Source organism: Pectinophora gossypiella, chromosome 5, assembly GCF_024362695.1.
Source record: "Pectinophora gossypiella chromosome 5, ilPecGoss1.1, whole genome shotgun sequence".
In the NCBI taxonomy this organism is placed as follows: domain Eukaryota; kingdom Metazoa; phylum Arthropoda; class Insecta; order Lepidoptera; family Gelechiidae; genus Pectinophora; species Pectinophora gossypiella.
Genome location: NC_065408.1, coordinates 16,770,066 through 16,782,833, shown reverse-complemented (window position 1 = coordinate 16,782,833; position 12,768 = coordinate 16,770,066). Strand labels below are relative to the sequence as shown.

Below are 12,768 nucleotides of genomic sequence, written 5' to 3'. Positions count from 1 at the left end.
TGTATACATACATATTAATGCTCGTGACCGTATATAGTATAGACCTCTGCCCACGTGACCCTACCCCTTCGGGTATACAGTCGTGATGCTACGTTCTATATAAATGTATTTACTTCGTAGTGAATAAGAAAATATTATGCCGTTGTTTCTTCACAACAATTTCAAAGTATTTCTAGGAATCCTAGCCACAGAACCCATCACAAAACAAAATGACTCAAACTTCATCAACCAGGTGAATCAGATGACTGTGAGTCGACTCAACTTACTCTATTTTGAGTCTGTGAGTCAATTGATTTGTCTCCGCCTATAAATAAGGATTAAATGAAGATTTAAAACGATTTAAATCTCTTGATTGAGGTTGAAACGGTGCTGAAAACTTGGCTTGGAGTGGAACGGGTATGTCGTATGTGACAAATTATTGGGCTTTGATTGTTTTATCATCGTTTCATTAACCTTAGCGGCATAAATATTCTCGTAATATAAACATAAACATCCAAAAAGTCTCACTTTCTGCATGAGCAGAATGGCTTCGGCGTATTTAAAGTTGATATTAAATATGGTGCTCAATCAATGCTTCCCTCTCAGTGCCGCTGTCGCTTAGTACCTAACCTATTACCAGACATCTGCTTTCAGAATATTTTGTCATACAAAATTTATCCGATTTACTGAGTAGTGAGTCCTAATATTATTTGGAAACGAATATTCGCCGATATCTTTTGGCTATATGCTATAAGTAGTGTAAGTTTGAGGGCAGTAATAGAGAAGCAATGAGGATAAAAACTGCCTATTTCTCCCATCTGGGGGGTTAAAATGGCCACGTCGAAGCAATTCATCTAAGAAAGCATTATTGCTATTTGACATTTGTTTGCATTACGCACTTACCTACTTTCTTAGATGAATTGCTTCGATGTGGCCATTTTAACTCCCCAGGTGTCGCTACTGTCGAGTGACTTAAATTTTGACATTTCCCCATTTGAGTAAACAATACAATAAAAATATACTTTCTTCACTTCTTTTTTTTCTTCTTGCTTTCTTTCTTACTTTTTCTTTTTACTCTAACGCTTACGATCTGGAGGTCCGGGGTCGATTTCCGATAGCGACATTGTAGAAATCACTTTGTGAGACAGTCCTTTGTTTGATAAGGACTTAGCAAGCTTTAATCACATGATTCCGTATTTCGGAGGGCACTTTAAGCCGTTAGTTCCGGCTCTTAGCCGTAAAATAACTTCCACCAACCCGCAGTGGAGCAGTGTAATGGAGTATGCTCCATACCCCCTCCGGTTGGTTGAGGGAAGGCCTGTACGGTCACGAGCATTAATATGTATACACTTTGGTACCATGTCACACTAACGTTTTTGACAAATTGAACTATAAGTCCCACTAAATGTCAAATATGTTAGTGCGACAGAGTCCTAAAGTGGGTACATTATATTGCTCATGACTGTACCTAGCAGTGGCACGTTTGTTATGAGAAATATTATTTTGTAATATATAAGCTAACGTAGCCCGAATGGAAACTTTTTAATTCCACAGTTGCCAGGAAAATTATTTATGTTCTGTATAATGTAGGTACGTTTGCGAAGTCTGGGAATTTTAATTTCACAAAGACAAGTGTCTAGCAGCTAATATGACATCGAATGACGCCGAATTCCTTAGTTTTTAAATATGTATATGACGTGGCCACATCTTCGAATATTCCAGATAAGCATATATACATTTATATACAAATTATAATTATAAATTAAACATTAATACAATTATAAATTAACAATTCAAGACCCTACGTGTCTAATCGTCGTCGATCTTCGAATTGATCATTTATTCATGATGTGTTCGACCAGTTCATGAAATGGTACTAGGTTGACCATATCTTTGAAACGTCAACATTTAATAATATATTATTTCAATCAACGTTTGGCCATATCGTTAATGTAGTTGATGTCCATATCATGTGGTGTAATAAAAATGCGAATATATACGAATTATTTGTTTTATAACTGTTCTCCTAGGTCTACTCCTTCCTGTCTTTCCGTCAATTTTTACTTCTATAGAAGGATGTTTTTAGAAGCAAATCGTGTCGTTTCAGGTGGCCAATCATATTTCCGCTCCGGTTCTCTAAAGTCTCTATTATGGTTCTTTTTTCTTCAACTCTTTCCAGCACTTTTTCATTTGACACCATTTCAGTCCAGCTAATACTATATTGCACCAAAATAAAATGAAAAAGTTACAAAATAGACTTATAACTAGTACATAGGCCTTATCGTTTCAAGCAACAGGCTAGTCTCCAATTAGTCAAATCAGTTACTTTTTACTAAACGTCAAAACACGAAATTACTATGAAATTTGTATGAAAAAGCACACTGTGACATCATAGAAAACGTGGTAAAATGTCGTACTTATTAGGTTTTCTTGATTATAATTTATAAATAAGTTAAAAAGAAAATGTTTTCGTTACTTTTAGATCTGTCTTTATTTAGTATTACTTAATCATAATTTCACAATTTATCTTGACCCTAGTACACGACCCAATTCAGTGACGCTTCAAAGCTAACACCGAAGCCCAAGTCCAACCTTATTTATTACCCCTTTAATCCCATATTTCGTACACAACTGGCGCCGGCTTTTTGACAATCGGTTCCTTTGCCGATCTCGAGCTGTCAGAATCTAATTACCATGATTCCACTCCCCTGGCTTTACCACCTAAATACCACAGTTTGAGAATCAAAATCGCTTGGTGTGACGAAATGGGTTGAGCCTCGGTGTATAAGGGTACCTTTACACATTGTTGAGGAGCTCGGTGGCGCAGGAGGAGCTCGGTGGCGCAGCGGTAAACGCGCTCGGTCTGCGATTGTTGAAGTTAAGCAACTTTCGCAAAGGCCGGTCATAGGATGAGTGACCACAAAAAAAAGTTTTCATCTCGAGCTCCTCCGTGCCTCGGAAGGCACGTTAAGCCGGTGGTCCCGGCTGCATTAGCAGTCGTTAATAACCATCAATCCGCACTGGGCCCGCGTGATGGTTTAAGGCCCGATCTCCCTATCCATCCATAGGGAAGGCCCGTGCCCCAGCAGTGGGGACGTTAATGGGCTGATGATGATGACACATTGTTACTACTCGTATACCTAAAATAACAGCAATATCGTAGCCTTACAAACACTACCACAAAGCGCATTTTAAAAAAAATCCACTTCATTGTGATTTTATCAACAAAACCTCAATTTCTTTCAACGAGGGACTTTCCCATATTGATTTTGGGAAACGTAGGGTACGTTCCTGGCGCTGTAAAGTTCTTCTCCATTTAATCTTCATGGATAACAGACGTTTGTATCTTTCATCTTTGTTTTTGGATATAAATGATAGCTTTATAGAAATAAGGTTTAATTACCTACTATGTTCGTTCAGTCCTAGTGTGTACCAATACCTATATAACTCTGATCATAATTCTATACATAATGTGATCCAAATATCAAGCAACAATTGAGCCAACTGTGTTAGTGAAAATTGCACTTCAGACACTCGGACACTTCATACAAACTACTTCGTTTTACACAGACACTACACATTGACATTATCGTACACGCGCATCTGTGTGTGTGACGTCTGACACCATACCATTCAAGTCTAAACTATGTCCGAGGGGGGTGAGGTAAACCTAGCTCAGACGCTGGTGGGGAGCGGCGAGTTGCCGTTCTATACGTAGTATTGTTTGTTTTGTTTTTCAAAGTTCTTTATTTGATATAAGTATTAAATCACTAAGTAACTGACACAGTCAAGTTCATAGTACTTACATATAAATTACAATGTTTCGCCGGTTGAACCTTATGGAAACTTATAACACTAGTTTTACATTTCAAAATAACATAGCAATTATATAGATAACTTAATTATTTATATAATGTATGTACACTTTAGGAAAGGCATATTTTTGGCATCAAATACGTTAGTAACACGTAGTATTATTCCTTATTCTATGCCTAAATATACAGCAGCAGTAACAGATAAGTGTGTAGAGGCCTTTAGAGTTTTTGTTACCATTCTTTATAGTAGCCGCGGTGTGTTTTTTTTTTGCAATAGGGTGTGAGGTCAGTGAAAAGACGGCGCCACGTCTGCGGAGATTGATGACCTGTTTAGGTTCGAGTCCTGGGCATTGGTATGCCGCTGACCGAAATAATATTGCGAATAATAATTATCATATTTTATAATGAGGCATTCTTTGGTCGCGTTGTCACGGTAACGCCTTAGTTGACAGTTTAAGTACGGTCACGAGTACTAATATGTATACACATTGATATTAACTTTTTTGACAAGTCAAACTGTAAGTCTCATTAAATGTCAACTGTGATAGTGCGACAGGGTTCTAAAGTGGGTACATGATATTACTCATGACTGTACATATTTGCTATCCAAAACGTAGGCCTCTATGCATTTGATTTGATTTTATTCAATACAATTGGTTACAGAAGTTGTTTTCTCTACACAGTCAAAGAAAAACAAACATATACTTACCTTATTAACATTCCTTAGAAAAAATACTGCTTATGAGAAATGATTTCAACAATATTTCTGAACGGCTTGATTGAATTTTTCCCTCAGTATTGATTACGATGTCACTAACACCCTGTAAAGATACTGTGACATCCTCTAATAATAAATATTTTCTTTCTTTTTTTATTTATTATGAGTACGTGCCTACTTCACAAGATGTTATGAATCCTTTATCTGCCAAAACATCATATCTAGTAGCTATAGTTATATCCAAACGGTAATCGTTTAAAACACTCAACAACAAAAAACCTATAAACATAACATCGCATTCCACAACTTTTGAAACTCCGATTAGTAAAAAAAAGCGACGTACCCGTCTAGCCTTTTACGCGATGCGTACGCGCACCCAACCCGCTCAGCGGCGCCTTAGCGGCTGAACAAAGACTGCCAGGCATTTATGTAAATGGCAGAATTCCGAAAATGCACGCAACCGAAGCGCAAAAACAATGAACGAAAAACGTGGGACAGAAAAGTTCGGTTTTTCGGCCCGAATATTTAAAAGAGGTGGAAATTATGTCATTTGCGTAAGACGGGTTTGTTCTCAGTGCCCGTAAATACCGATGTTTTTGTGCGCCGGCGTCGCTTTGGTTGTGTCGTGAACTTTAACTGTTAACTGTTGTCAGGCAAAATACAGTATAACATAACAAAGCAACACGCTTATTAAATAGTATATACTAGGCGAATATTTAATATAAAAACAACCCACTCTTTACTGCTATGTTTTAGTCCCATGTAATAGAGCAAACCAAAAGAGTAGTTAAAATATCAGAGCTTTCTTATATTAAATAATTATTAATAAACTAGATTGCGCAAAACAGTGAACCAAATAACCGAATATTCGGCCAATCTATTCGGTAGCGCGCTACGCTGGCAAATCTTTAAAGACTTATAGAAACAACCCACTCATTGCTGCTATATTTTAGTCCCATGTAATAGAGCAAACCAAAAGAGTAGTTAAAATATCAGAGCTTTCTTATATTAAATAATTACTAGATTGCGCAAAACAGTGAACCAAATAACCGAATATTCGGCCAATCTATTCGGTTGCGCGCTACGCTGGCAAATCTTTAAAGACTGCGTAGTTTTGCTGAAATTAAATAAGAGGGTAGCCAAAATAACCAGGGGCCACGTCGAAGCAATTCATGTAAAAAAGCAATATTGTAATTTGACATTTGCGCATATAGAAGCAAGTGCGCAATGCAAACAAATGTCAAATAGCAATATTGTGTTTTAGATGAATAGCTTCGATGTGGCGTTTTTAACCCCCCAGTTCTGTATATTCATGAATCACGTTTTCTTTTACATACACATAAACTCACGCCCGTAATCCCTAATGGGGTGGGCAGAGCCACAAGTAATCAAAGACAACTTGCAGCCACTGTTGATACGGTGTCGTGACGTTTTTTTTTAATTGGTTTGAATTTGAGACAACAATCTCACATGAGGTGTTATACGCATACCTATTAAATGCCTATTCGCTCTAGTTTTAATGATTCCGAAATCGTATAATGAACGTTGCTTTTATTATAATTAATTATATTCATAATGCGAAACCGCAAAATATTCGAATACAAAGCGAATATTCGGCACATCTCCACAAATTACCTAAGTAGGTAGTTGAGTTTTTTATTCCTAGATTAATTAGTGGAACCCTATCACGTACACCGATGAATTAATCATATCAATTTGCAATACACGTAGCAATAAATACTACGTATTAATTATCCGATTATGGTCTTAAAGACGTTCCAAATGAATTCCGTAAAAGAGCATTTTTTGTCATTTTCCTTCTTCAGAAGTCTTTGCCGATCCTGGGAAAGATTAAATTACATTCGAACCACGTAAATCCGAAAATTCCAGAAACTTCTTGATTTTCGCGAAATTCCCATACATGGAGGTACTCTACGACGAAAGAGGTCCCGCGGATTTCAATAGAACTAAATGACAAGCCATAATAATGAGGCACTATCCAAGCCACGTCCCTCCAAAAAATATAGCTGGCGCTGTATAACTTCTACGTGATAAACACACACACACACACACACACACACACACATACATACACACACACACACACACACACACACACACACACCACACACACACACACCACACACACACACACACACACACACACACACACACCACACACACACACACACACACACACACACACACACACACCACACACACACACACACATACACACACCACACACACACACACACATACACACACCACACACACACACACACACACACACACACACACACACAACATTACACTAGCACTAGTGAATACCTTAATGATACTGGTTACTATTTGAAAAGCTTCCTTCTCTCTTTTAAACTTCTATTTTGTTGTGCCCGAAAGGGTCTGTGGTGTGAAACTCATATAATTATGTAACTTACAAATTTGTACACCATCATAGTATGCAGACAAAGAATATTGAATATATATAAAATACCTATTTTCTTATTATCCGGTATCTACATAAGTATCCAAAAATGTAATATATAGACAGAGGCATAATATATTATAAATAAATGTAACTTGACATTTGGATCAGATTTGTATAGAATTAAGTATCTTGTGAGATGGGGCATGATGGAAAAAACGTTTTATAAAAATACATTTTCCATTTTAAAACAACCGACCGCCATTTCCCAAGCTATATTGCTTGCCTCTCTTTATTTTGATTAGAATAATATTTTTTGGAAGATGTTTGCTTGAGTATAATAACAAGGGCATCATTTTATACCCAAAAGCAAAGATAAAAGGTGCTGGAAACCATGAATATAATTTAGAATGTTAAGCAAAAGCGCTATCTATATTTTTATTAAGAAACGTGGCCTGGAAAATCCCTCATTCTATGCGGACACTGCGACGCAAACGCCGCTGCCGAGGGACTTCTTTCGTAGCGGATTCTATATTATATCTGATGTATCGTTAGAAAGTCTGTGGTTCTTTTACTCTCGTTTACGGGAACCGTCACAGGCGCCGGCGGCGGTAACGGGTTACTTTTTGCACTAACAGTATTTCAAATTTAGCCATTGCTTTTTGGATATCTTATTTTGTCTGCTCTGCGGAGATCCTAATCTTTGATTTAGGGGTTCGGCGATAAATGCTTTGTTTTAAATACTTACCGGTGGAATTGTTTCTTCTAAATGTTTTCTGTTTTGGAATCGAGGGATTTAGTCTTTTTATTTTTTTCCCTTTCTAAATAAAGGTTTGTGACCTGAGAGAGGGGATTTGTGTTTCTATTTGAACTGATGTCAAGTTAAGATATCTTAATGACTTTCTTTGATTATCATTTCTATAAATTTCATACATACATACATAAACTCACGCCTATTTACAACGGGGGTAAGCAGAGACTATAAAATTCCATTTGCAAAATAAATTTCATAGTGATAGTTTTAAGAGCTTTTCGGGGTCGTAGTAAGAGGACTTCCGTTGTGTCTGCCTACCCCAATGGGAAATAAGCGTGATCTTCCACTGTTGAATAAGTAATTTAATAAATAAATCCGGACGTATGGTATGGGTGATAAGTTGATCCCTTGTAGTGAATACTATAAGGGATGATTCAGGGTGTTAGTAACACCGTAAGCCTCTAGAGCGAGACACCAACGGTTCACTAGACCACGTTGGATAACTACATAACATATGCTCACGACGAAATTGGGGCAGTCAGAGTTACATTAATCGCAAGATGAACTAAGTACCCACGCCTCACCACGTCGAGGCAGACCAGGGCGACGAATAGGGGATAAAGCAGACGACTTCAAGAACACATGGCAGAACTTAGCCCGATATTGAGATGGTTGCAAAGAGAAGGGGGAGGCTTTTGCTAAGCAGTGGGATATACATTAGGCTATAGAAAAAATAAACTCATTGGTGCAAAGCCAAGGCGAAGGCAAGAGGGAAACCACTGCCCGATGTTACCCTAAAGAAGTAGCATGGAGAATGCTACACCAACAAGAACGTGGCTGTGATTAATGGTGGTGGTGGTGGAAGTCCGGTACCAGGTTTCGAACCGGCGCTCCCGGAGGAGCAAGCCAGTGAACCGCAGGACCACAGTGTCCACTAATTATTTACGTAATTTTCAACTTTACCAATGCAGAGGTCAGGAAACATTACAAAGAAGTCAAGGTTTACACCCACTGGTAGTCTACTCACTGTATCTGGGTTACTTCGCGTAACCAGCGGTGTGTCGTTCCCGAGAATGTTCCCAAAATGGGAATATTCCTGTTGTATAAACTCATTGATAGTAAGCTGCATATTCTCAAATTATTCTTTCTTGCATTCCGATCCTATGTGCCTAAGTAAGTAAAGGAACGGCCTCTGTGGTTCAGTGGTTGAGCGTTGGACTCACGATCCGGAGGTCCCGGGTTCGAATCCCGGTGGGGACATATCACAAAAATCACTTTGTGATCCCTAGTTTGGTTAGGACATTACAGACTGATCACCTGATTGTCCGAAAGTAAGATGATCCGTGCTTCGGAAGGTACGTTAAGCAGTTGGTCCCGGTTACATTTACTGATGTAAGTGAGTAATCGTTACATGAGCCATGTCAGGGGCCTTTGGCGGCTCAATCATAACCCTGACACCAGGGTTGATGAGGCTGGTATTCTCCCTCACAACGCACACGATAAGAAGAAGTAAGTAGAGGGTAAAAAATACATAACTTTTGCGCCTTTTTACCGCCAGGAGTTTTCCTAAAGTGGGAATGTTCTCGGGAACGACACATCGGTAACACTATTTTGAATGAGATAAATATAAAAATACATGTCGTGACTCGTGCGGCTCACCACTTTCCGTTGTTTCACAATCATACGTTGTTTAGTGGCGCACGTAAAAAATACCGTCCTCTTTCACTTGTGTAGCTTCTATGTTGATTTTTCTTTCACTAACAGTGTTATGTGCTTGTCGGGTTTTGACGTTACGATCTAAGAGTTTTACTGGTGGAATGTTTATCCCGACCACTTCCGTAACCTCACCGTCTTTACAGCTTTTTAGAATGACAGAACATAAAAATATGTTGGTGATAGTCTTAAATTGACAGTCTACTTGAAAAAACTCGTAAAAGTAAAACATCAAAATAAATTTAAAAATATATACTTACACACATACTTAGCAGAGACTGGAATTCTATTTGCTTCGATCCTGACACACTTCTTTTGCTTCCTTCACAATGATCAATCGTTTCTTACACGCACTCTGGTTTAGAGTAGATCGTACTAAACCTTTACTTAGGACATCTCCAATAAAAAAAAACTGGGCTGAAGGAAACAGCATGCCATCGAAACGAGTAGAAGAAGAAGAATAAAATAACGCTACGAAATTACATGGGTACATGGTACCCATGTGTGTATTTATAGACCTCTTCTTACCTCTTCGGAGATACAGGCGCAATGTTATGAAAGTAAAGTTATTCGTCAAAGCCTCAAGCCGAGCTGATTCTGTCCAGATGTAAAAGGACTTGCAGCTAAAAACCGAAGCTTCTTATTCCAGCCACCTTATTAGCACTTGAAGCCAAAACCCTATAGCGAATTCCTAATAACAAAACCTTTAAAAGGCGCATTTCGCTAATTCTTTTACTTTCGAAAAATCGTCTTCGGTCGTGTCGGCTTGTCCCACAGGTCCTAAATCAGTAATCAGCAACAATCGGTTTAATTACGACCGATTAAGGCCGATTATGGGCTGATGGCAAAAACGTTTAAGCGAACCGTTTAATTAGAGTATTGACTTGCCCACCAACGTTTGGTAATTTTAATGAACATCGAAGATCGATGTGAGAAAATAATGTACTTTATTTGGGAACTATAATTAAGTATACTTACATACTAGTTTCCAACTTCGGTTATTGACGGCCCTGTGGTCCAGTGGTTGAGCGATGTGCTCACGATCCCGGAGGTCTCGGGATCGATTCCCGACGGGGACAAATCACAAAAATCACTTTGTGATCCCTAGTTTGGTTAGGACATTACAGGCTGATCACCTGATTGTCCAAAAAGTAAGATGATCCGTGCTTCGGAAGGCACGTTAAGCCGTTGGTCCCGGTTACTTCTTACTGATGTAAGTACGAAGTCGTTACATGAGTCATATCAGGGGCCTATGGCGGCTCAATAATAACCCTGACACCAGTGTTGGCGAGGTTGGTATTCCACCTCACAACCCACACGATAAAAAAGAAATAGAATATAGATGGCGCTGTACAGATTTTTTAACCGTATAATTTCATGGATAACAGACATATCATATCTTTGTTTTTGACCCTTTTTATTACACCCAGGCACAATTACATCTTCCACCCGTACATACATACATAAACTGCCTATATACGTCCCACTGCTGGGCACAGGCCTCCCCTCAATCAACCGGAGGGGGTATGGAGCATACTCCACCACGCTGCTCCACTGCGGGTTGGTGGAGGTGTTTTTACGGCTAATAGCCGGGACCAACGGCTTAACGTGCCTTCCGAAGCACGGAATCATCTTACTTTTTCGGACAATCAGGTGATTCAAGCCTGAAAAGCCCTTACCAAACAAAGGACAGTCTCACAAAGTGATTTCGACAATGTCCCCATCGGGAATCGAACCCGGACCTCCAGATCTTGAGCCTAACGCTCTAACCACTAGACCACGGATACCACCCATAACTAAATATACTTAATACATCAGTATGTAGTGAATCCGGGGCCTCCGGATCGGGAGCCCAACGCTCTACCACTGGACCACGGAGGCCGTCTATATTATTTTTGAGGAACGTAGCGTGGATAATCCCTCATTTTGTCGTGAGTTTATGTTATGTTTTTTGTTTGCTGTTTTTCCACAAGTCTTCAAATATATATTGTCATGTTTTTTGTTCAGTAGCCGTTAGCTCAAACTAAGACTAAGGGCAGGTTCTGTAAAGTTCCTGTTGACGGTTCATAATAGAATCGCCGTTGCATTTGCATTGCTATGAAAGCACCTCTAATTACAGTAATACTTGTTACTAGAGCTGTGCGTCTATGTAACAGGTCGTACTTTACTTGTGCTATATAAATATCAGGTAAATATTCAATATCTTTGAACAGAGTTATCTTTTTTTCAAGTTTCTTATGTAGTAGATTATAGTTTCGGTTTTGTTTCACAACATCACCTACGATAGAAACCACATTATTGCTAATTATTAATAATTTAAAACTAACAAAAGTACAATCACCTTAAGGTTGCCTGGATGAAATTGCTGTTTAGCAATAAAGCCATCGATTATGCTTTTCTCGTCACTTCGTGATTTGTTATTTTTATGTGTAAAAAGCGTTGCTACACTTATCAAACAGGATAATTATTTTGACTTTAAAAAATACCAATCGTTACTTTGACAAAACTGAATCACTCTCCAGGAGTCAGCTCTTGGATGAAATGTCATCTTTTTCATCAGAATAACCAACAGCTATACTTGTATCATTTCCAAAGCCAAAATATCAGTTCCAATATCCTTTGCCGTCTCTTCGCGAGGATCACCTTTTAACCCACTTGCGGCTTTAGATTCCATCGCATTGTCACCTCTCATTCGTATTCTGCTCGCTCTTTCATCACAAACCGCTGTAGGCGCAAGTGTTCCTTATACCTGTCCTTATTTTTCATTAACTTTATCCATATCACCATCTCGCTCACTATAATATGCCCAATACTGCTGTGAAAACAAACAAAACAGAAGCGCTTTGTGATCAATATTTGCTCTTATACTGATATAGTCAAGTTTAGTAACAATTAGTGTTTGAATAAGAAATGTTTCGGTCTCTTTGATTTGGAAAGCGCCCACTTAAAACACTGTTTGGTTGATGTCGATGACATTATTTAAAGTTCTAGCATCAAGTAGTTTATTTGTTCAATTGTTTGAATTGTAGCATTCTTGATGCATTTTTGTTTTGTTAATATAAAAACAAAAAAGGTCTACATTTTGACTCCCTGATATATATAGAATAGAATAGTTTATTTGCCAGAAAACAGTACAATAAGATGTTGTTACAATTTTATAACCAGTGTTTTCAGCTTACACGTAAGCATGCAAAAAATAAATTGTCGTTAATATTTAAATAGTATTAATGATAATACAACAGCCTCTGTGGTCTAGTAACAGCCTCTGTGGTCTAGTGGTTAGAGCGTTAGGCTCACGATCTGGAGGTCCGGGTTCGATTCCCGATGGGGACATTGTCGAAATCACTTTGTGAGTCTGTCC

The 12,768-nt window shown here is 38.5% G+C and overlaps 1 protein-coding gene and 1 non-coding gene across 3 annotated transcripts in view; both read left to right on the top strand.

The window, feature by feature from the left end:
- LOC126367212 (protein vein) overlaps positions 1 to 12,768 on the top strand; it is a 91,699-nt gene that overhangs the window by 46,548 nt on the left and 32,383 nt on the right. The gene's annotated exons all lie outside the window — the stretch shown is intronic.
- On the top strand, positions 8,883 to 8,954 carry Trnav-cac (transfer RNA valine (anticodon CAC)). The gene has a single exon. It is a non-coding gene; the product is annotated as a tRNA-Val (tRNA).